Source organism: Epinephelus fuscoguttatus, linkage group LG13 (genome assembly GCF_011397635.1).
Source record: "Epinephelus fuscoguttatus linkage group LG13, E.fuscoguttatus.final_Chr_v1".
Taxonomy (NCBI): domain Eukaryota; kingdom Metazoa; phylum Chordata; class Actinopteri; order Perciformes; family Serranidae; genus Epinephelus; species Epinephelus fuscoguttatus.
Genome location: NC_064764.1, coordinates 11959106 through 11981029, shown reverse-complemented (window position 1 = coordinate 11981029; position 21924 = coordinate 11959106). Strand labels below are relative to the sequence as shown.

General features: G+C 40.7%; 1 protein-coding gene across 2 annotated transcripts in view; it reads right to left on the bottom strand.

The window, feature by feature from the left end:
• ptpn4a (protein tyrosine phosphatase non-receptor type 4a) overlaps positions 1 to 21924 on the bottom strand; it is an 85513-nt gene that overhangs the window by 53201 nt on the left and 10388 nt on the right. The window lies entirely within an intron of this gene.

The window sequence follows — 21924 nt, the reverse complement described above, 5'->3', positions numbered from 1 at the left end:
TTTCCTCATCTCCGTGGAATTGCAAACTGGTCGCATGTGGCTTAAATCCAAGTAATCAAAGATAAAAAAATAAATTAAAAAAGGCCTCTTACATGTTGCAGTATAGCTTCACGCTGTGGGATAAGTATGAATAATGTATCCTTTTTCACCAAAAAGCGTATTACTTTTGATTCCAGCCTGACATCTACAGCCTGATATCATACATCTATTCCTCAACGAAAGAAATTTGGGGGAAATATACGCTTCACTTTTGTACAGGTAAAACTAACAGATACGACTTGTGAATGAGTGAGCTGTAGAAGTGCTCATGGGTGGATTTTGTTACCTCTGAACAGGGCCAGGCTAGCTTTTTCTCCCTGTTTCCATAATTTGTGCTAAGCTAACTGGCTGCTGGTGGTAGCTTCATATTCAGTGTACAGACATGAGAGTGGCGTTAATTTTCTCGTGAAATTTTGCGCAAGAAAGCGAATATGCATGCTTCCAAAAATGTGAGATTAATGCTGCAGGGATGACGTTTTTGTGGGCCGACGCAGAAGTCTGCGTCACACTGGTTGCCTCATCAATAAGCCTATGGGATTTTTCCATTGGATTTTGGATTACTGCAGAACATAAGCTCTGTGGCAAACAAACGTTGATGATACATGTTTTGTTCAGCAAGATAATCTTCACAAATAAACACCACTTTTATGAATATTTTAAGCATAAATGCAATGGCCAGAAGTAAAAGCTAACATTAGGCTATATACTAACTACACTTTGGTCACATGACTTTTGTGCCGACACCAAACAAGGCTGTACAGCTGTGTTCAGCAAGATGACATTCTGTAGTTTCTTTTAGCCACTTGTTAGCAACTTCCTTTTTTAAGACACCTGAAAGCTTCAAAATTCACAAGCTGGGTATTTCCTGATGTATTTTATGTTGTACGTGTGTTAACCACAGACCTTATTTCAGGCATCTAACCAAAAACTCGCTCAAAAAACCCACTGACTTCAAGACGAGGGAACCAGGGGTGCTAAAACGCTAACTGGTTTTCATGTTTTAGGACTCCTAAATTCCTGGGGCACTGTAGATTATTAGAGAATTAATACATATTCTATTTATATTGTCTTATAATTACTATGACTTCATCATCTTTACTATGTTACTTAATAACTTAATATTGGTAAGATGTTATCATTATAGCTGTAACTAAGATGGACTGTCCACCTTCTCTCAGTAAAACAATCTGCGATGAAAACTCTTCGTGGAAAAAAAAAACCTCCATCTGAGAGTCCCACGTGCCAGCTCTTTCTGTTTTTGTGTAGTTTTCATTTTTCTCTATTTTGTTGGGTAACATATGCCGTTGCAGTGGCATTTCTGCCCTTCCTGTCTGCCTCCTGCTTTTTTTTTTATTCTTTGGCGATCTGTCTTGACAGGAGACATAATAACCCCATAAGGGTCACGGCACCATCATCAAGAGCTGCTGTATTTGTAACGATGGCTCTGTGTGAGCATATTTGTGTGTGTATAGTATATATGGAGGGCTCTCCACGTGTCTGAGCTGCTTGTCACTACACATCAGCACAAACCCCCATGACCACTGGCACATGGTGTGCATAGTGTATATACACATGCACATACCAATGTACAGTTGAGGCCCCTACTAACAGTAGTGACAGTGTGCCTTGTCACCTTCGGACTCTCAAGCTCTTCTTTAACATCTTATCTTTCTGTGGTTTTAACATGCACAGGATATCATTAATAACCCCTGATGATGTCACCAGTGTTACCTCTGTTTGGGCATGGAGATCACAAATTCTTACTGGAAAGTTTGCCGTGTTTCTTACAGTGTATTATAGCAGTGGCTGAAAATAAGACCTCCCCCACTAACATCAGAAGAAAGACATTCTTACACCGTTATAAAATACATCATTAGTCTACACAAGGAAAGTGCAGAGGTGTACATAACACAACATAGATAATGAGTGAGGTAATAGTAGATGTTCTCATTAGGTAACTGAACTCATCACAATACGTGATGCATCTGTCTGATTCAGCTCAGCAGGGTGACAGCGCTTAACACCTCCGCTAACAATTTCCTGGGCGAAACCGAGGTCGGCGTAACAAACTGGGGACATGGAGTTTCAAGATGTAAGCATTTATCAGGCAGGGAGGGGCTAACAAGACAAAGAGATGCTACTAAGCTTTGTTACAGGAGGAGTAGGATATAGGGCTGCACGATATATCATTTCAGCATCTAACAAGTAAGGCATATTAACTCAAACAGGTCATGTTACAACTTTTTGGTGCTTGACACAAAAGGAAAAGTTGCATGGTTCTTATCGGCCAAGCCTTCCACTATAAGACAGGTGGCCTTGTGGGTGATGTGTGTATATGACGGAGTCTGGTGGGGTTTGTTATGTGAAGAGATACTCTCCTGTTTGTGTGTGTAGAAAAGTATCAGGCACCCCAGACACAGTGAAGCGCATGCTTTTCATTGATGGTAGGACTGTCACAATAAGCATGTTATCAACTAATTGTGCGATATATGGACATGACCTTGATCCTTTTGCTGACCTTGGTATTACCAGTTTTGTTCACGTGCCTGTTTGTTTACCTAAGAATGTGACCAGCAATTTAGCCAACATGATGCCAGAATAAACTGCAGGATGTCCCCGGTCCATTACACTGTAAGACTTGGGCACAGCAATTCTCCCTGTTTTTCTCTCCACCCTCACCTACTTGTCAGGGTGCAAAGACAAATAACACTTCAAAGACAACACAGTGTAGCTCACTGGTAGCCTGCAGCTGCACTTTTTGAGCAGAAGAGGCACAGTTTCAATAGCCATTAGCTTGCCAACCACTGTCAATGAGCAAAAAAGTCTGTGGTTTATAGTTTTACACTCTACTCTGTAAACCCACCAGCAAACCACTCAGCTTCCAGGCCATCCATTCCACAGGAACACACTTGCTAGAATATGGAGGTAACCCGGAGCTTTGCAAAGCTTGTCTATTAGTCACAAGGGACATCACTTGATTTTGTTTTTATTGGCCAAATTTCATATTAGATCTCAAAATCAGTTGTTTTGGGCTACTACTATAAAGTGTACTATAATTTTCTTGTATATTAACCAGTGTTTACTACTATTTTAAAAACATGTTGAATTTTTTTCATATTGCAATTCCAATGTCTGAATATTCTTATGAATTAAAAGTTTGTGGCTTTTGAAAGGATGTACCTGCATCATTATGCTATTATATTATAATTATATTAGTGAAATAAAATGGTCTCAACATGACAATAATACCGCTTATCCCATTTGTTTCCCTGAGAATATACTGTCCAACAAAAGTAGTTATCGTGACAGGCCTAATGGATAGTCAAGCCACAACAGTCAGCACAACATGTCTAGATAAACTCAGATTCCAGTGTATTAACTATAAAAAAAAAGGTTAAAAATGCAACGTTGTCACCTGCAAAAGCTACCAGCTACGAGCTAGGCTAAAGCTAACCAAGTTAGAAACCGAAGATCCCCAACTATAGTCTGGAGTCAAACGGGTAACTCTACTCTACAGCAGAAGTCTGTCTGATATAACATAACTGACTTTGATTTAAGGGTTCTTGGATACACAGAGTTCATTTGCTAATAAGGGACATGCAGGCACTGCATGCTTAAATCTTTCCAAGTACAGCTATTCCAAGTCATCTGGTGAAAAGTCATGTAGTTTTTCATTAGCAATATATATCCTGGAAAAGTAAATACTGCAATGTCAGTTTTTTCCAATATTGTGCAGCCCCGGTAGAACCAAGTGTTTGACAGCTAGCAGGTAATATTTAACTAGCCCCGATGATGATCACGCTGTAGGTCATCCTGGTGAGATACACTTTTCTGACTGCCAACAGGACAACCACGCACACAATCAAGCACACATGCACAAGTATAGCCACATGCACAGCCACAAATGCATGCAAGCACACAGGCAGAACATGCATGCTGCTGCTGTGACGCAGCCCACACTGACGCCAGCCGCAGCAATGTCAGCTTGGGAAACAGAGCGAATGAACCAGCGAGATGAGCGGAGAGGAGAGCAGGGATCAAGCCATGCAGAAGGAAGGAAGGAAGGAAGGAAGGGAGGGAGGAAGGAAGGAAGGAAGGAAGGACAGAGGGACACTCTCCTATCACTGGCTCACACTGTGCTACAGCTACAGGGTACATAGATGATGAGGCCTGACACACAGACTCTCTCCACAGGCTGCCTCGCCTTCCCCGCTCTCTTCCTGTCCTAACATTTCTCTGGCATCCAGCTGAAGACAATTTAAAGACCACGAACCGCAGGACTGGATCATCTCTGTAGTGTGCAACCATTTAATCACATTTCCTTCCCAATAACACCTCTGCCTGTGACTTTTAATTATCTCAATTATAAAAATGTATAAACATCTTTTCAAAGCACCGACATTGTCACAATGTTAGCAAGGTTTTCTCTAAAATATATTGTGATGTTTGATTTTGTCAAAAAAGCCCAGGCTTGTTGTTAAGCCTGCGACAAAAGCTGAATTATTTTTACTTTATCTTGGCGCAAACAATTGTGTGAGCATTTTTTTCTCACTTGCTTTGTTCTGATGATTTTGACACCAACTATTGCTACATAGTCTGTTTTAGTGTAATGTAGTGTTTGCTCTGTTTTTCTACATCCTAATGTCATTCTCATTTATACTTTTCATTCTATTATTTCTGTCCTGTTCGACTGTATTCTTCATGATCCTGGTCTATGGTATCGTTTTCTTTTTTACTCGGTTCTATTCTCGACGTTCTATAATTTTCTGCTCTGCTGTGTTTCTTTTCAGTTTTGCTCTGCTGAGCTGGACAGGGCAGCCACACTCCCCTGAGAGAAGCCTCCGGAACTCCGGAAGCACGCTACCATTATTGCTTCCTGTAGTCAGCAGAGCTTACAAACAGGCAGGAGCGTGCATGTGTATGCATGCACGCGTGTGTGTGTGTGTGTGTGTGTGTGTGTGTGTGTGTGTGTGTGCGTCTTGACCCTAAGGCTTCCCTCAGTGGTGGGCTCCTCTGGCCCTCTCAGCTTATTGCAATCACAGACGGTCCTGGAGCCTTTCCGTCTGTACACAGCAATACCCGCCCTTCATATACACACACGTATGAACACTTCCGCTGTAACACGTTGACCCGCACATACATACAGAAACACACACGTTATCTAAGATCAAAATCAGGTTGTGGATCACAGCTCCACCGAATCAGGACATATAGTTGCTCACACAAACACAGCAGCACAACAGTAAAAGTTATCCAAACACTACCTACTGAACTACGATTCTCCCCACATTTCTTATTTATACCAACAGAACAAAAGTCTTCAAAGGAAAAGTTGCATACTTTCCCAGTTCAAATATGGGACAACTAATGAACTTCATTTGCCCCATACATTTCTATTTATACCCCCCAATTTCTTCAAAAGAAACTAAAACGGCACGCTATGCATGGCTTCTCTGTCCCTTTGTGTTGCTTTAAAACAATTGAAATAAGAGGATAGCAGTTAGGAATCCCAGAGGAATTATACATCGCTGCTCCACAGTGTTTCATAAAGCAGAAACTAGGCCACAGACAAACAGGTGGTCAATTACAGATGTGTGCCAGTGTGTGTGTGTGTGTTTGCAGACGGCTTGTGACTGCTGCGAGTTTTTATAATAAATGATTGAAAAAAACAACTTTAAAGTCCTCATAGATCTAGATAACATTTAAATAAGAACATTATGAAACATGCACCATATACAGAGTGGAGGTCTGCATCGGCATGACACCACCTGATCTAACCTGATGTTACATTGCAGGTATTCTGTCTTCAAACACCAAGAGGTATGCTTGGTATTAAGCCAGGGAGGCTGTTCTTCTATATTAAAAAAAAACACCAACTTCCTGTTCGTGGTCGTTCTGTCCTTTGCACCCAAACAGCACAATCACCCATCCTCTTAACGTCTTTACCTGTCCCTGTTTAGACCCCTAAACCTGCCCTTGTTTGAACTTGCCAACCCCTTTTCCTCCCAATGTTTGGCTTCGCACCCTTTTTCCCTGCACTTAACATCCTCCTCCCCCTCTCACATCCGACCCCACCCCACCCCCCAATGATCCCTTTAATTCTACTTATTTTATGTAGGGCAGCAACAACAGTCGACAGAGTGCTGTTTCATGTGTGTGTGTGTGTGTGTGTGTGTGTGTGTGTGTGTGTGTCTAACTGACAGATTCAAACAAAGCACTGAAAATGTGTCTGCACAGGGGGGAGGTGGAGTACCAGGGAAGTTGCAGCTTAAGGAATGTGGGCAGCAAATGACCTCTGACCTCCTTTAGGGATAGCCATGTGCAGCCCTGGCTGATGGTAAAGTCATACAGTGCACCTTGTAATGTGATTGCTGAAGTTGAAGAGAAGAGAAGAGAAGAGAAGAGAAGAGAAGAGAAGAGAAGAGAAGAGACAAGTTTTTCTCAAAATTATAAAGAAAGTTCTGATTTGATGTTGATGTTGCAGTCAAAGTGTTTCTCTTGGTCTGCTGCCAAACTAGTACCTGCATAAAATACGACAATAGCAGGAAAATACAATAAAAAGGGTTGGGGGTGAGAAAATTGCAGAACAAACATGCAATACATTTAAAAAAAAATGGCATTACAGTTATTACTCAAAACTTGCATTGTAATCATCCATTAGAGCTACTTTCGACCTACTTTTTTGGTTCAAGTTTAAAGTCCCACACATGACCTCATTACAATGACATGGTTTAGAAAGCAGGGATGTTCCCATATTTTTTTCATTTCCCACACCTATTCCCATGTCTGAACTTGCATTTTGGCCGATATTAAATTCTGATCCTAACCCTGTATGGATGTGAAATAACTGCTATCATTGCTGTATGGCATGGCTTCAAGCTTTTGTAAAACATTAACAGAGAATGGACGCCATAGGACTGCAAAATTGCTGCCATTTTGCTAACACCCAGCATTACACTATTTACTACAAATCGATTCTTGATAACACCTAACATCACACTATTTTCCACAAATCAATTCTTCGTCTCTGCTCTGGAACAGTTGCCAGTGGCTGCACAGCGCAACTTGCTGTGTAGGCTATGGTTTTAAAGGGGAAGAAGAAGAAGAACTGATTTCCGGGAAAACACCTGTTTTATCTGGGTGTGAAACCACTTTTAAGGTTATTAATAAATCACATGGTATCGGATCAGTGCATAGACTCACGCTCACCAATAGTTGATCCAGCATTTTAGGCAGTATCAAATGCATTTACGATAATGGTATTAGAACAAATCTATTACATGTGGGGTTCAAGTTTTAAAAAGAGCTAGTGTAAATAAGTCACTCAAATTATGTTTATAGGAGAATGTCAAGTCAGGTTTCTCATCTCTCGTCTCCAGTTCATCGCAACTCAGAGTTGCAGATGTCTGCAAACCTCTGCTTGAACTTTACTGAACCCTCATGGAATAACTGCTTCTTCAAGTGCATGAATGAAAAGCCTGAGTCAGCTGGCCCGACTGCATTGATTAGAAAAACTAGACAGTCCAGTTCTCAGCTGCTTGCCGCCCTTAGTAATAAGTAATAAAAACATGCTACGACAGTAAATGTTCTTCTTCATTCAAGTCACTTTGACACAAATATTTGACTGCAAAGAGCAGCAACTTTTCATTCTGGTTGGACTCGGAGATGAATTGTAAAAAAGAAATTCATGTATGCTTATAATGAGCACTCCATATGGTACATTTAAGATGGTATGCTCCATTTGTACTGTTGTGTATTTGTTCTGTAAATAAAAATAAAAATCCATTATTGGTCAACCTCTAATACAGAGACGATAAAATCCTTGGTAACAGTCACTAACGAGGGTGTCGTGTTTAGGTGTAGCACATCTTTTCCAGCAGAGCCCCTTCTTAATCACTCACTCTATCATACAAACTCAAATTAAACCATCAACATGTGTGACAGTTTATTTATTTGCTGGTAAGAGTGGTAACTGGTTGACAACTAAAAGCTTTAGATTGTCATTTTCATTAGATCTTAAGACCTGCAGTTTGGAAAACTCCCATTACACACAACAGGGCTGATTCACCAGGTTTTCTGTGGTATTTTCAGAGGCTCGATGCCACTGCAAGTAAAATATACCCACAGTAAATGTTATCCAACTGAATGCCACAAGGGTCAAACTAGGTGAGTCAATCAGTGAGCTTAAAAGTTGAAGGATTTAGAGGTGGGCAATATGAATGACATCTATTACAGCTTTTTATTTCAGTCGTTCCCAAACTCTTTCTAGCATGTTTGTTACATCATGTATTTTACATATTAAGATATGAAGTTTAGGATATTTTCCCCTTTAAGGGTCAGTGTAGGATTTAGGGGTATACATTTTTGCTACCTTAGAATGAGCCATTTGTATCTACATAGGGAGCGGGTCCTAGTCCACAGTTGCCCAGGATGGACAAACCAAACACTGGCTCTAGATGGGGTCATTTGCATTTTTGCATCAGCCACTGTAGTTGAAAGCCCCTCCACGACAAGCAGTGGTGGAAAAACACAGTTTTTTTTTTTTTTTTAAGGTAAACCTGTTTTATTCAGTGTTTTTGTTGGTTTTAATCACTGGGGCCATTTAAGACCTCTGCGGATATTTCGTCTCCTGCCAAAAACCTCCTGAACATCTGGATCTTAAGTTATATGAAGAAAAAACTGAGCATACATTAGCACGTGCTGGGCTAGCAGCCCATCTCTGACTGGCCAAACAAGCAACGGAGGAACATAAATTTGTAACGTGAAACTTTTTTATTTAGTATTTTGACCACTTTAAATTCCCCTGGTCTGTTTGTTTTGGAGAAGAAGAGACCTCTGTGGGAAACTTCCTGAACAATGACTACTGAAGGAAATCTAACTGGGAGAAGTTTCAGCTAGTTGCAATCTGTAATTCTCACCACTAGATGGCACTAGATTATGTTAGGACAGCAGTGACAAAAGAAACATTTTATTGGTATACAATGAACATTATATTTATTTTTACCCATGTTGATACCTTTATTCCCATCAGAGCACTCTTGTTTCTTTATACAACGGTACAATGGTCCGTAAGATATCTCACTAGTTAGCACTCCTACCGGTTTGGTTACCTTAGGTTTAGAAAAAGATTTGTCATTGGGCATCATCACGTTAGGTACACTTGAAGTAACAAGAAACATGCTCCTCTTTTGCTCCTATCCAATGGAGGACAGCCTGCAGCACATGGGTCACGTGATCACAGCATCCTGGTTACTATTATGTGGGCTATATGCAAATTACAGTGCATTATTTGTCTTAGGTATAAGTTCGAACAGTAAATGAGAACAGTCTGCTTTATATCAGCCACCTTAGCTTATAGCAGTTAAGGCATAGGTGGAACTAATATCATTAATAAAGGCTTTGGCCCGGCAATTACTGCGGTTCAATGCAGTGATTAATCATGTTATTAGTTACACCTGTTGGACAAGGCAACAAGTCTCTTGTGAAAATTCGACACAGGCAGATGTAAAAGGAGAGCTGCCTTAAACAGTCCAGCACAATGACACATTTTTAACTCAACCCTAGCATCCTAATTTTCTCAAATTCTAGGATTTGAAAAACAAGTGTCAGATCTCATTTTGACTGGACCACAACATGAGAGAAGCCCTACCTCTCTTTCCCTGATCACAGCCTTGCTTTTTTTCTCCTTCCTTGTCTTTTCCCTCTCCTCTCTTCCCGTCTTTAACTGTCAGTATGGCCCGTGAGTCCATTATGCAAATTATAGTCATCAGTGCCAGGGAGAAGCCATTTACTTACACACAAACACACACACACAGAGCCATTCATAAAACCCAACACCTGTCGCAGAGATTCCTACTGAATCAAAGATACGGATAATGGAGCCTGACAGTCATTTTCTGCAGGAGCTCTTTTCAGCTCATTCTGGTCAATGTCACCGCCGCACTCATCTCCTCTAGATGCATCACACCGTCACAATATCCACATCCTCCTTTTCTCCCCTCTCGCCCTTATTAGCTTCTGTGTTCTTCTCGCCACTCCAATCTGATCTCCTTGCACCTTTTTCTCCTTTACGCCTGCTTATTAGCAAGTTATTTCCTATCACCTTGCTTCCCCCAACCTCCAATATAAACATCTCTTCTCCATTTTCTACCTTTCTTTTCATGAGTTGTCCCCGCTCCACCACTCTCTCTTTCCCTCTTGACCTTGCCAACATGCATTTCCTGTAGCCGAGGAGGCGGATTAATGCACATGGAGATTTCTTCAGCCCCCAAACAGCGTCATAACATTTCTTTAGACTCATTCTACAGCTTTTAAGATCAGAACGCACTTGAATTAATATGTTTTTTCTTCATGTTGGAAGAGAGAAAAGTTGCAAAACAATGGTTGCTATGTTTTAGTATAGGAGAAATACACACAAGTAAAACACAGGAAGTGAAAGGAGTTAAATGAGGCCTTACTGACTGGTTTACCACTGCACAGAATGTGGTTACAAACGGCTACAGGTGGACGAACCCGGGGAGAGGCAACTACATTCACCCTATATATAACGTCTTCTGTTGAAGCACCCTCTGGCTAGAAGCACATTCCTCTAATCAATGTGACCTCCACAAAATCGTTATCCCCTGGCAACTACTATTGCTCAAACTGCTGAGGGTATTTAATTACATGCTTTACAAGGACAGGATTTACAATTGTGGTTCTCAATCTACAAGCATGGGCAGATTATAAGACAATGGGCCCCTGGGTACAGATATGCAGCGGCTCCACCACCTCTCTTACACAGGGGCAAGACACACAGTCTCTGTGGTGGTTTTACCTCTTATTTTGTTGTCTTGTGCCTCTTTGAGCTAAGTTCATCTTCTTATTTGGTAGTTTTTCCCTTTTGATAGGTGATTTTTGTCTCTTTGCAGTTCTTTTGCGTCTCTTTGTGGCCTTTTCGAGCTCCTCCCTGTATTAGTACGTGTTACTCTGAGTTACATTTCGCAGGTGAAGGCCAGGCAGCCCCCAACACTTCAGGCCCCTGGGTCTGTGCTTGGTAGCCCTGTTCAGTAAATCATCCATGTCTACAAGACAACATTCAGCTCACATTACAATAATGTAGAAACTAGAGATTTTAAAGCTTCCAGTAATTCATTCAAATGACCCAAAACAGAGTAAGAAACAAACCTGCTGGGTGCTTATAAAAACACCCAGGAACGTGATATGTACACTACTGTACTCAGAGACTGTCCCTCACTTAAATCTTAACATTGACCAGTAATCCAAGAAAGAAAACCGTAGCGTAAAAACCTTTGCCTTATTATCTCACCAGCATTTTGATCATAACCATTGTGAAAAAAAACACAGAGAACCCACACCCAGGTTTGTCCGCAGGATATGTAAACGCACATGTTGACTTCGCTTGATGGTGTGAATTTACATATAGCACAAATGTCACCGTGGCGGCTGGCTAGCAGCGGTGGAGAAAACCCACATTTGTAAGGGTTTCCTGCTTTCAGCTAACACTGCAAGAAACAACTTGCTGCTCTGTAAGTTTGGTGAGCACCTCACAGAACAAATATGATAAATATAAATTCAACTGATGTTTATATTCTGGTGCTGTTTACACGTTTATCTGGCACTGCCACACATCCGTCTTGACAGAAACCACCAGATTATAAAGTGTTTCCTGTTTTGCTGTCCAGCGGCAGTTTTGTGTAACATCCAACTTTTACATGTAAAGGTATTCAGGCTGTATTGTGCAACACGAGTCCTGGTAAAAAAATCAACCGACAGTCTGACTATTGAGACAAACATTACACAAACAAAACACAGCTGGTTAAATTATTGATTTGATTCACAGCTCAAAGCTTTTGCACTTCTCTAAATCATCTCACAAAGCTTATTCTAACAGGTAAGAAACCTGTAACCACCTCTGCAGCAGTGAACTGCTCTTTACAGGTGACAGCTATTATAAAGACATTTTCTAGATTTATTTGCTTCAGGGCTTTTATAGTACCTTAATTAATTTAAGCTGCACAAGGGTCCTCAACAAGAAAAAGCAAGGTAACAGTAGAAGTCAACTTTTCCTGGATTAATGGACTATCTGAGCAGAATAAAATAATATCTAGGCTTCACACACAGTTTTTTTAAACATATTATTTACCATTATTGCAATGTAGTCGGACAGAAACTACAGTAATTTCAAATGAGAAAGCTTAACTGCACACACAGATTGAAAATGTGAGAGATGTGGGCCAGTGTTATTTCATTTATATAACAAGAGAGGCCCTCTTCTCTCGAGCACACACACATAGCTACACACACAGAAAAACAGAAAGCAGAGAAACAGAGATGCAGGTTTGATTAAAGCAGCACATTCCCCTGATTTTTTCCCTTTCCTGCTGACGCTGGCACCTTTAAATGTTAGCAGGGGTCGTGTTCTGAGCACGCTGCAAATTTCCACCCGCATCCACCTCAACCCTGCACATTCCTGCCCCACCAGCAGGGAGGCCAGGTGTTCTGCACCAAGCACACCCCCCCTGCTGCGAGGCCGTCATGCTGCTATGGGTTAGGGTAGTGGCATAACATAACTCAGGACTACAGCCACATTTGCTCGCACCTGACAGAAAAAAATAATGTTTGTATTTCAATATTATCAAGTGAATTATTGCCAGTATTTCTAGTAACAGGTATTTAGACCTTGGACCATTTCTGGGGAAGTAGTTGAGGTGAGGTAAGAATAATCAATAAGTATCAAACACTGACATTTGTCCTCTTTCACCACTCAGAAACACAGCTGTGATTCAGTCAGTGCTTCTGCTTTAACCCTCTCTTTGTACCTGTAGTACATGGAGTTTTTCTTCTGATAAAGGATAAAGATGTTTGCCATTAGTTGACTAGTTGATTAAGCATTTTAGCCAAGCGGCAACCTCCAGAGCTGGAAAATTAAGCCAACACAAAAGAGCCAATAACTGTAGTTCCTCTAATGGCCACTTGAGGCTGGCTCCAGAGGCCAGTCAATCCCCATAGACCCTCATGTTAAAATACCCAACTTTACAGCAGAAATAAACACGTTTACAGCCTGGTACAAAAATGGTTTTGGTCTGTATAGCAAATTTTAACATTCATGGCAACTGTATGGGGGGTGAATTTAAATATTGCCAAGCCGTTTGCATTTTATTAAGGCTTAAAGTTACGCATAATTAAAGGCGGACTGCTTTAAATGTCAGGCTGTCTGCCGATAGTGTCCTCGGCTTCTCAGTCACATCCATCCCTCGCTCCTCCACAGCTCCATCCTCTCGCCCAAATATGGTTTTGTGAAGATTTATTTTCCTAAAGAATATTGTTTTCAATAAATGTTAATCGTTAACTTCTATTTAGTGAGTTGTTGTCAGTTATTTTTTTGTATAATGCTTAACCTTTTATTTTAAACGGAGGGAAATAAGATTAGACTTTACTTTGAACGTGAAAATAAGTTGTAATCTGCAAATTCTTTAACCACCGCTCTCAGGAAGCGGTTGACTGTGTGTTTAACAGTGTGTAGGATCAATAAGCACTAAGTTAATCAGCCTCTCATCATCGCTGCAGTGTAAATGCTCCCTTGTGACCACACACCGTAAAGAACAATGCACACTTACGCACAAGCATACACATACATATTCATGTGTGTGGGAGCACTGATCTCGGCTCTTTTACATCTTAATTGTTTGAGCTTATTAAAAGTGTGTGTGTGCATGTGTGAAAACAGTAACCAAGGTGATCCGGCAACCACACATACACTTATTAATACATAGATTCTTCCATATTAATGAAAAGGATTAGAATTCTGCACAAAAAAATTCCATGTTTGGTTTAAAATTGTGACATTTTAACACATTTTTGTAGGTGTAGTTTTGTAGGTTGATGTGCTTTAACTTCAGGGATTTTCATCTGACAAGACTTGTTCGCTGGTCTTTTTAAAAACAGGTCAAAGTGTAAAGGGCTTTGTGATTTTCTTGAGCAGTTGCTGGTTCGAGGGTCAACACTCCGACCATTAAAAATAAGACTGGAATTACGCAGCTTTAAGAACTTTGATGCTGATCATGTGAAAGCAGCTAAAGTGGAGAGAATTGTTCTAGATTCTCTGGAAAATAGCAAATAACTGTTAATATGGTCAAACAACTCAAAGTGTTACTCTATACAGTGGTTTTTCAGTGTGGAGGAATATACACAAGAAGAAAGTCTGTCCGTCTCTTAGAAAAAGACGAAGACAGGGCAGCATGTGACACAGTCATGATGACTACATGATTTCCTTAATCCCCTGCACCCTCAGGATAACCCTGTATTCCTATTCTTAGAAGCTATAGCTGTTCAGGCTGCGATACTCAAACACTAAACCAATCAGTAGTCATCTCATCAAATTTCAACCCATCACGTTTATTACCTGTCTCCCCTCACACGCTGCTCCAGCCTTTTTTCTAAGAAGCCTCGGATATTCTATTCTTGCTCTTTGCTGAGAAACAGAATTAAACCAAGGTTGACATTTAAAATGAGAGATCGGCAGCAGTTGTTGAGGAAAGTGTACTGGGAAAAGGCTTTTATCATCGGCCTAATCTTTTAGAGGCAATACAACAAGGATTTTCCTGGAAACTCTGCACCTCCTGCCACTGATCGAAGTTTTGCTAAAATATGTGCATATATCAATGCCGCATCGCCTCTGAAAGGTCACCAGCTCAGGCACTGTAAAGACATTTCCTGATTTGCCTGATTCATTTTTCACATTTTAACAATGAGTTTTCAAGGTCTCTGCGGGAAAAATCACAATACAGCGTAATCTGTAGGCCTATTGGTGTTATAGACAATTAACAAACATGATGAAGTCATTGAATCACACAATATGATGCACAGAAGAAACTAAAATATAAGCAAACCAGTGGGAAACTAGAGATAGCAGTTTAATTCCCCGCCTGGATACATCTAGAGGGTTCCTACCTCTGGACAGAAATGTATAGTGGGTTATGGTAATGCAATATACACACATTTGCAATGACTTAACCCTACCCTTCACACAGATGTCAACTGAACACTGAGTCCTAACCCTACAATATCTAACAACACTGTGAGGACGGACAAATCGCTTCTCATATACGATCAAAAATACAAACGTGTATACATTAGATCTATACACAGTACAGCATCATATCACACACTCTGTTTCATTCACACTTGCACCCACATGCTTACAGAGCCGCACACACAAACTCATGCACAACATTTGCTGCTTCAAAACATCTAAAAATTAACTGTCTCAATGCCGTCAGCGCAAATGTTCACTTCAGAGAGAAACAGTTTTTGCCTTCAGCGTGTTTTACAGAGCCGCACCTGCTGTGGCCAGTGTGTGTTTGAGTGTGTGTGCCCATGGATGGGACATACTGTAGGCTTACAGAGTCTGCTCTATTTTGCTGATGAAAGGGATTCTGCTTGATGCATAATTCAGGAAACCTGAAGCAAGTTTTACACCACGCCACACCTCTCTCTCTCTCCATGTCGGTTTGTGTCGATCGCCATCTTTTTAAGTCAGAATCATATCAACGGTGATCTCTTCGAAACAAACGATAGTCTGCTTGTGACTTCTATCAGAAAACCCACAGTTTGATGTACGGCTGCCAGGGTTCAACATGTGTTTGGTCTACCGCATTGCTTTTTATGTCACATTTTACTTGTCAGATGGCAGCGTGGTTTTGACCTGCTGCGGTTCAAGCCTACAAGTGACAGCTTTTAGGTTGTGAGAAACAGCGTGTGGCTAGCAGTACTGTGAATGCTCAAGATAGAAGACCTGTAAACTATCTGAATAAAAAATCTATAAACTTAATAGGCGATTCAAGAGTGGAGTTGAGGATTAAACAGTTTGATCTAATGTATCTATAGCTCATGTAACAAGAAGCATGTGTGTGGGAGAGGTGTTAGGGGATGTCTCTGCACCACTGGTTGTATGAAGAGGTGAAGATGAAGAGATGGAAGTGGGTGGAACACACTGTGGTTGGTAAACAGGGCCAAAACAGGAAAGCGTGGGCCCACCTGACAATCACCTCACACAGCCTGTACAATGTTTCCACGCTGTAGAAAATAAAGTTAGCTCCTGGTGAAAAAATACAGAGACAGCACTTAGTCGCCTTTTTTTTTTTTTTTTTTTTTTTTTGCATTGTCCTGAGGAATGAGGGCAGAAATGTGTGTCTAGATTAATCCCTTTCAAGGCCTCAGTTGGCTTCAAAATACCAAGGTGCGTGTGTTAAACTCAAACAGCTGATACACATCTCCCAGCATCATGCCTTTTAAGTTCATTTCTGCTAGCATCACTCGGCACAGTGCACTGTTAGAGTCCTGACACAGTTCCCACTGCCTTTTTCTCACAGAAGTGGTGCATTTATGATACATTATACAGTGTGACAATAATATGCTGCAGCATATCCGAATGATGACTCCAACCTGCCTGACTTCGGCCAGAGCATTGTGCTGCACGCCTCATCCTAATAAGCATGAGCTTAAATATTGCCGTAAGTACAGACGATAATGTTGTGGTTTATATAACTTATACTAACAGTAACAATGGCTTTGCTGTACACATGATCAAAACATTCCAAAATTCAACACCCTGCCTCTCCAAATGAGAATATTTTCCTGTACAAAAATACTATCAAAACTAGAAATTAGAAAACTTTAAGCAACTGCTGTTGGGTTGATTCCATATTCTGCAGCATTACATCTGTAATAAGCATAAACTCCATGTTCTTTGTGGCTTTATATGCTTACATATGTAGGTCAGTAAAGGTTATGTATTCGTGATAGTGTTACAAAGCAGTTGGCATTTCCTCTGCAGCACTGACCTGATACAGCCTCAAACCGGGTTTCACAAACAAGGGTTAAACGGTGCTTGATTTAGCCTGTTCTGTATTAATCTGATCTTACAAAAGTAGATTAGTGCAACCCCAGACCTAAATGAGGGCTTAAATGAACCAATGAAACAGATTCAGCTTCAGAATAATGCTGTTACATCGCAGTACGCAGTATATCGGTAATGTTGTAGAGTATAGAAATCTGAATATGACACTGAGAGCCACAGAGCACAAGACAGAAACAGATGCACACTTACTGTGTATGGGCCCATACAGTTTTTATGTTGTAATTTTTGGCTGTAGAGCAACATTTATTAGTGCAGTATGTTTATATGTACTGTCCAATAGCTATGCTATGTTCACCTTTTTCACTTTCAACTAGTTCCATGAAACATCTAAACTGTACACATCTTTAAGGCTATTTAAGGTTCTGACCTGCACTGAAAAATATTAGGAAAATATGCCATATGCAATATGGGATAGCATTGCTGAATATCGCAATAACAATATTGCCTGCAATAATGAACTCAGGGCATTGCTGTAAATGAAGTTAATGCTCAGTCAATTTTCCCTGAATAAACAATGGTTGATGGTGATGATGATAAAATAAACAGATATATAGGCCTGTCACCATAACTACTTTTGTTGGGTGATATATTGACCAAAATTAGTTGCGATAAGCGATATTATTATCATTTTGAGACCATTTTATGAAACTGATAGAATGATAATGTCGTAACATAATGATGCAAAGAGCCACAAACTTTTAAGTCTTAGGAATATTTAGCCATTGGAATTTTAATATGGAAAAAATATTTCAAATATTTTGAAAAAAGTATATATACAATAATGTATATATATAAATGATATTACATTTATAGAAGTAGCCCAAAATTAATTGCTTTGAGACTTAATAGAAAATTCAGCCAACCAAAACTACATCAAGTGATGCCTCTTGTGACTAAAGCCCCGTTTCCACAGGGCAGTATGGTACGGTACGGTTCAGTTCGATACACTTTTTTCTGTTTCCACTGCAAAAAGTTGTGGATGGTACCGATGGAAGCGTTCCTAACCGTTACCATTACTACGAACGATGGACTTTTTAGCTCATTGCTGGTGGTTAGCAAGCTAACAACTATCCTAAAGTGCAGCTGCTGGCTACAGGTAAGCTACACTGTGCCGTCTTTTAAGTGTTATTTTATTTTTATTTTCAGACTTGTGCAAGTGGGCAGGGGTGGAGCGAAAAAAAAAAAAAAAAAAGGTAGCATTGCTGGGCCCAAGTCTTACAATGGTCAGGAAAACCCTGCTGTTTATTCTGCCATCATGTTGGCTAAAATGCTGGCGACATTCTTATGTAAACAAATATGCACGTAAATACAACAGGCAATATCGAGGTTAGCAAAAATAATTAAGGTCATGTCCATAAATCTTACGATAAGCTGATAACATAATTATTGTGACAGGCCTGGTACTCAGTTCTGCAGCTTTCAATATACCGCTAAAATACAACAAATTGCTAGCTGATGTAGAAAATAAATGGCAAATCACTTCCAACATTGTTTTATGTAACAGAAGTAACACTGATCTCAACCTAGAAACCACCAAAAACAAAGTTACAATCTATTCTACTGACACTCTCTTTCAACTGACTCAAAAAGCCCCCGAGTCCAAAATTGAACTCGTCTTTCAAGATGTGTTTATCACTCAAGTTGACATGACGATGACAACAACAGAAACAATACATTATGCAGCCCTAGTTCTGACCATATCAAATACACCCTGATGTTTCCACGTCATGATTATCTAGACTCCAGTGTCCAGAAGTCAGTGAACCAGTTTAGCGCTTTACATACTTAATCAGATGAACACGTGCTCTCGTCATAATCCAAACTCTTTCTGTGAAATCACTCTAAATGCTTTGGTTTAGTCACCTTGCTCCTATTAAACATCAGCACAAAGGCATGCCATTCACTTCCAACCAGCATACACAGCTAAGTTTTTATAGAATTTTATTGCTGTTTTATTGTTGTTGTTGGCAATTTATCAACCCCTTTAAAAATTCAATACACTGTGATTGCACTGAAACACAACCAGGTTATTTAATATCTAAATAAGGGCCAGTCTTAAACTGCAGCATGTGAAATTGGCCCTTACATGGCCTGGGGAACAAACCTAACAAACTATAAAGTAAAATGATTGCCACTGCTCACAGTCGTAGCTTAGCCAGTGTTAATCAGTTGCTAGGTTAATGCTTGAGCAGGAGGCACTAAAACATGCACAGATTCATAGTCCTGTAATTAATGTGTCATACATTAAAGTGTCCAAGAAATGTCACGCATTGTCTTCTTGCTGGTAGCTTCCATGCTGGCATAGAGGCTGAGGCAGGGAGAGGGAACAGAGCGGCCGTGAGTCAGCCAGAGCCAGCCCCCTGCCTCACGCTGAAATCAGAGAAACCACAAGAATGTAACAGCTTCTGTTATTATCCCTCCCTGCTGCCTCGCTGCCTGATAGCCTGCCCCAGAAAATAGCAGCAAGGCTGTCTGTTTTTCCCTCCCTCTCTCCCTCTCTCTCTCTCTCTCTCTCTCTCTCTCTCTCTCTCTCTCTCTCTCACACATACACACTCACACAATCTTGTTCTCATGTTCTCATCTCTGACACACGCACACACACACATACACACAAACACAGATTCTCTCAGGGTATGGTTGTCCATTTTGCGCGCTTTTCTTCCTGCACACACAGTATATAAGCTCTCTCTCACACACACACACACAGAGGACCTGACAGTGCAAAATCACATAGACTGCAATTTGTTTTTCCAACTGAGAACTGCTGCAAACCTGGGGCTGTCAGACACGTAGAAACATCTAGACCAATGCCCACAGAAAAACCACGCTGATGCAGTACATAATTAGCCGGCAGACTGGCACGTTGATTGACAGTCTAACATATTGAGATTCAGCAACTTGTTGTGTTTATTGATCAATGCTTTGAACATTCATTCATCTTCTAACCGCTTCATCCTCTTGAGGGTCGCGGGGGGGCTGGAGCCTATCCCAGCTGACATCGGGCGAGAGGCAGGGTACACCCTGGACAGGTCGCCAGGCTATCGCAGGGCTGACACATAGAGACAAACAACCATTCACGCTCACATTCACACCTACGGACAATTTAGAGTTATCAATTAACCTAGTCCCCAATCTGCATGTCTTTGGACTGTGGGAGGAAGCCAGAGTGCCCGGAGAGAACCCACGCTGACACGGGGAGAACATGCAAACTCCGCACAGAAGGGCCCCCATGCCCGGGATCGAACCAGCAACCCTCTTGCTGTGAGGCGAGAGTGCTAACCACCACACCACCGTGCCGCCCCAATGCTTTGAACAGACACTTAAAAATAAAAATTAAAAAGTAATAACAGAATAAAATAACGAGAAATAAATCATATACTGACATGGGCAAAACAAACAGCTATAATAAATATATAACTTGAGATTTTAACCGAAGAAAATAAATCCACAGTAAAAGAGGTATGGTACCGTACATTCATTATACTCTGTCCAAAAGCAACGTACAATAAATGCATTATTCGCAGCTTGTTGCAGAAAGTCACATGTGTGGTGTTCACTGTTGTACATGTGTGTGTTACAGGGGGCTGACTCAGCAGCTCCTCAGAAAACTTTTTGGCGACAGCTGTCCCGTGGCCTTGTTCTTCCTTTTTTGTGCATTTCCGTCTTCGCCACTGTGAACAGGCAGGCATCCGCTGGTCTGATTGTCACGGCAAGGACAGACAGGGACAGACTGATGTAGAAATAACTACAATGATTACATTTCAACAAGCTAACATGTTACCTAGTAAGCCAACCACTTTTTAATCTAAATAATGTTACATTTAGGCTGTCAATATACCTTTCTATAGCTACAAGATCAATCTGTCTTAAACAATTAATACCAATATACAGTAAACTCACATGGGTCCCTTTTTAAAGGGGAACTACGCCTATTTTCTGAGTATGGGCCCAACCACAGTGACGTCATGCTTACAACAGCTATAACTTGTGAGGCTAAGTCTACAACTAGCAATAGATTTCAATTGCAGACATATGTGAAATTGGCAAATTTGTTTATATCCGTTGTCATTTTCAGTTGTAACGTTTAAAGATAAAGCGTGAAACACGTTGGTACAACCTATCTGACATTTCTGCTGTGCCTGTTTCACGTACTGTGTTGCTCAGCTGTCGTCTTTGATAAGCAACATCAACCTGCACGGAAGCTAACCAATGTACTGCTGTGGACGGGGTGCAGCATAACATATTTTAACTTCACTTAAACTGATATTGATCTTTGTGGTTGGCCTTTTTCAGGTGGCTAAAAACGAACTAACTGAGGCAGCGTTTGCTCAACACTGTTTGATTTTTCTACCCAGCAGTTATTGTAAATGAACATTATGACTTGGTTTATATGGTTACATTTTCTTTTTCAGAACTGAGAACACTGGGTATAAAAAAAGAAAACATTATGTGGGTCCACAAGTTCAAGAAGTTTAAGCCTTACTTCTCTGGTTTCTGGCTTTGAGAGAGAGTAGCAAATGTTCATAAATATTGATTAAACTTTCCTAGGCCATAGAAATAATATATTGAAATTCTTAATTGATGTGGTGTGCCTCTTTAACTCCCCACACAACTTAGCTACAGCTGTGTTAAGCAGCTATACAGCAAAGATGGATGACTAACGTAGCTTGCTAAGGTCGACTTTTCATGCTTTCATGTTTATTGCAGCAGGGCCAGTTTTAACACAGCCTTATAGCGGTGGTTGTCTTGCTTCTTGCAGTCAAACCTCCACTGAAGACCTTTCATTCTACCTGTGTGCCAGACACACTAACAAATGAATCCCTTTTTGAAAAAGTAATCTGTAACAATGCTGGCTTCATCTATTTGTTAAAGTGATAGCACTGTGGCATTCAAAGACAGGTCTCCGTCACATGAATGTCCTGTAATGGTTCTGTTCAAACATAATTTGCCATATGAGGTGTTAA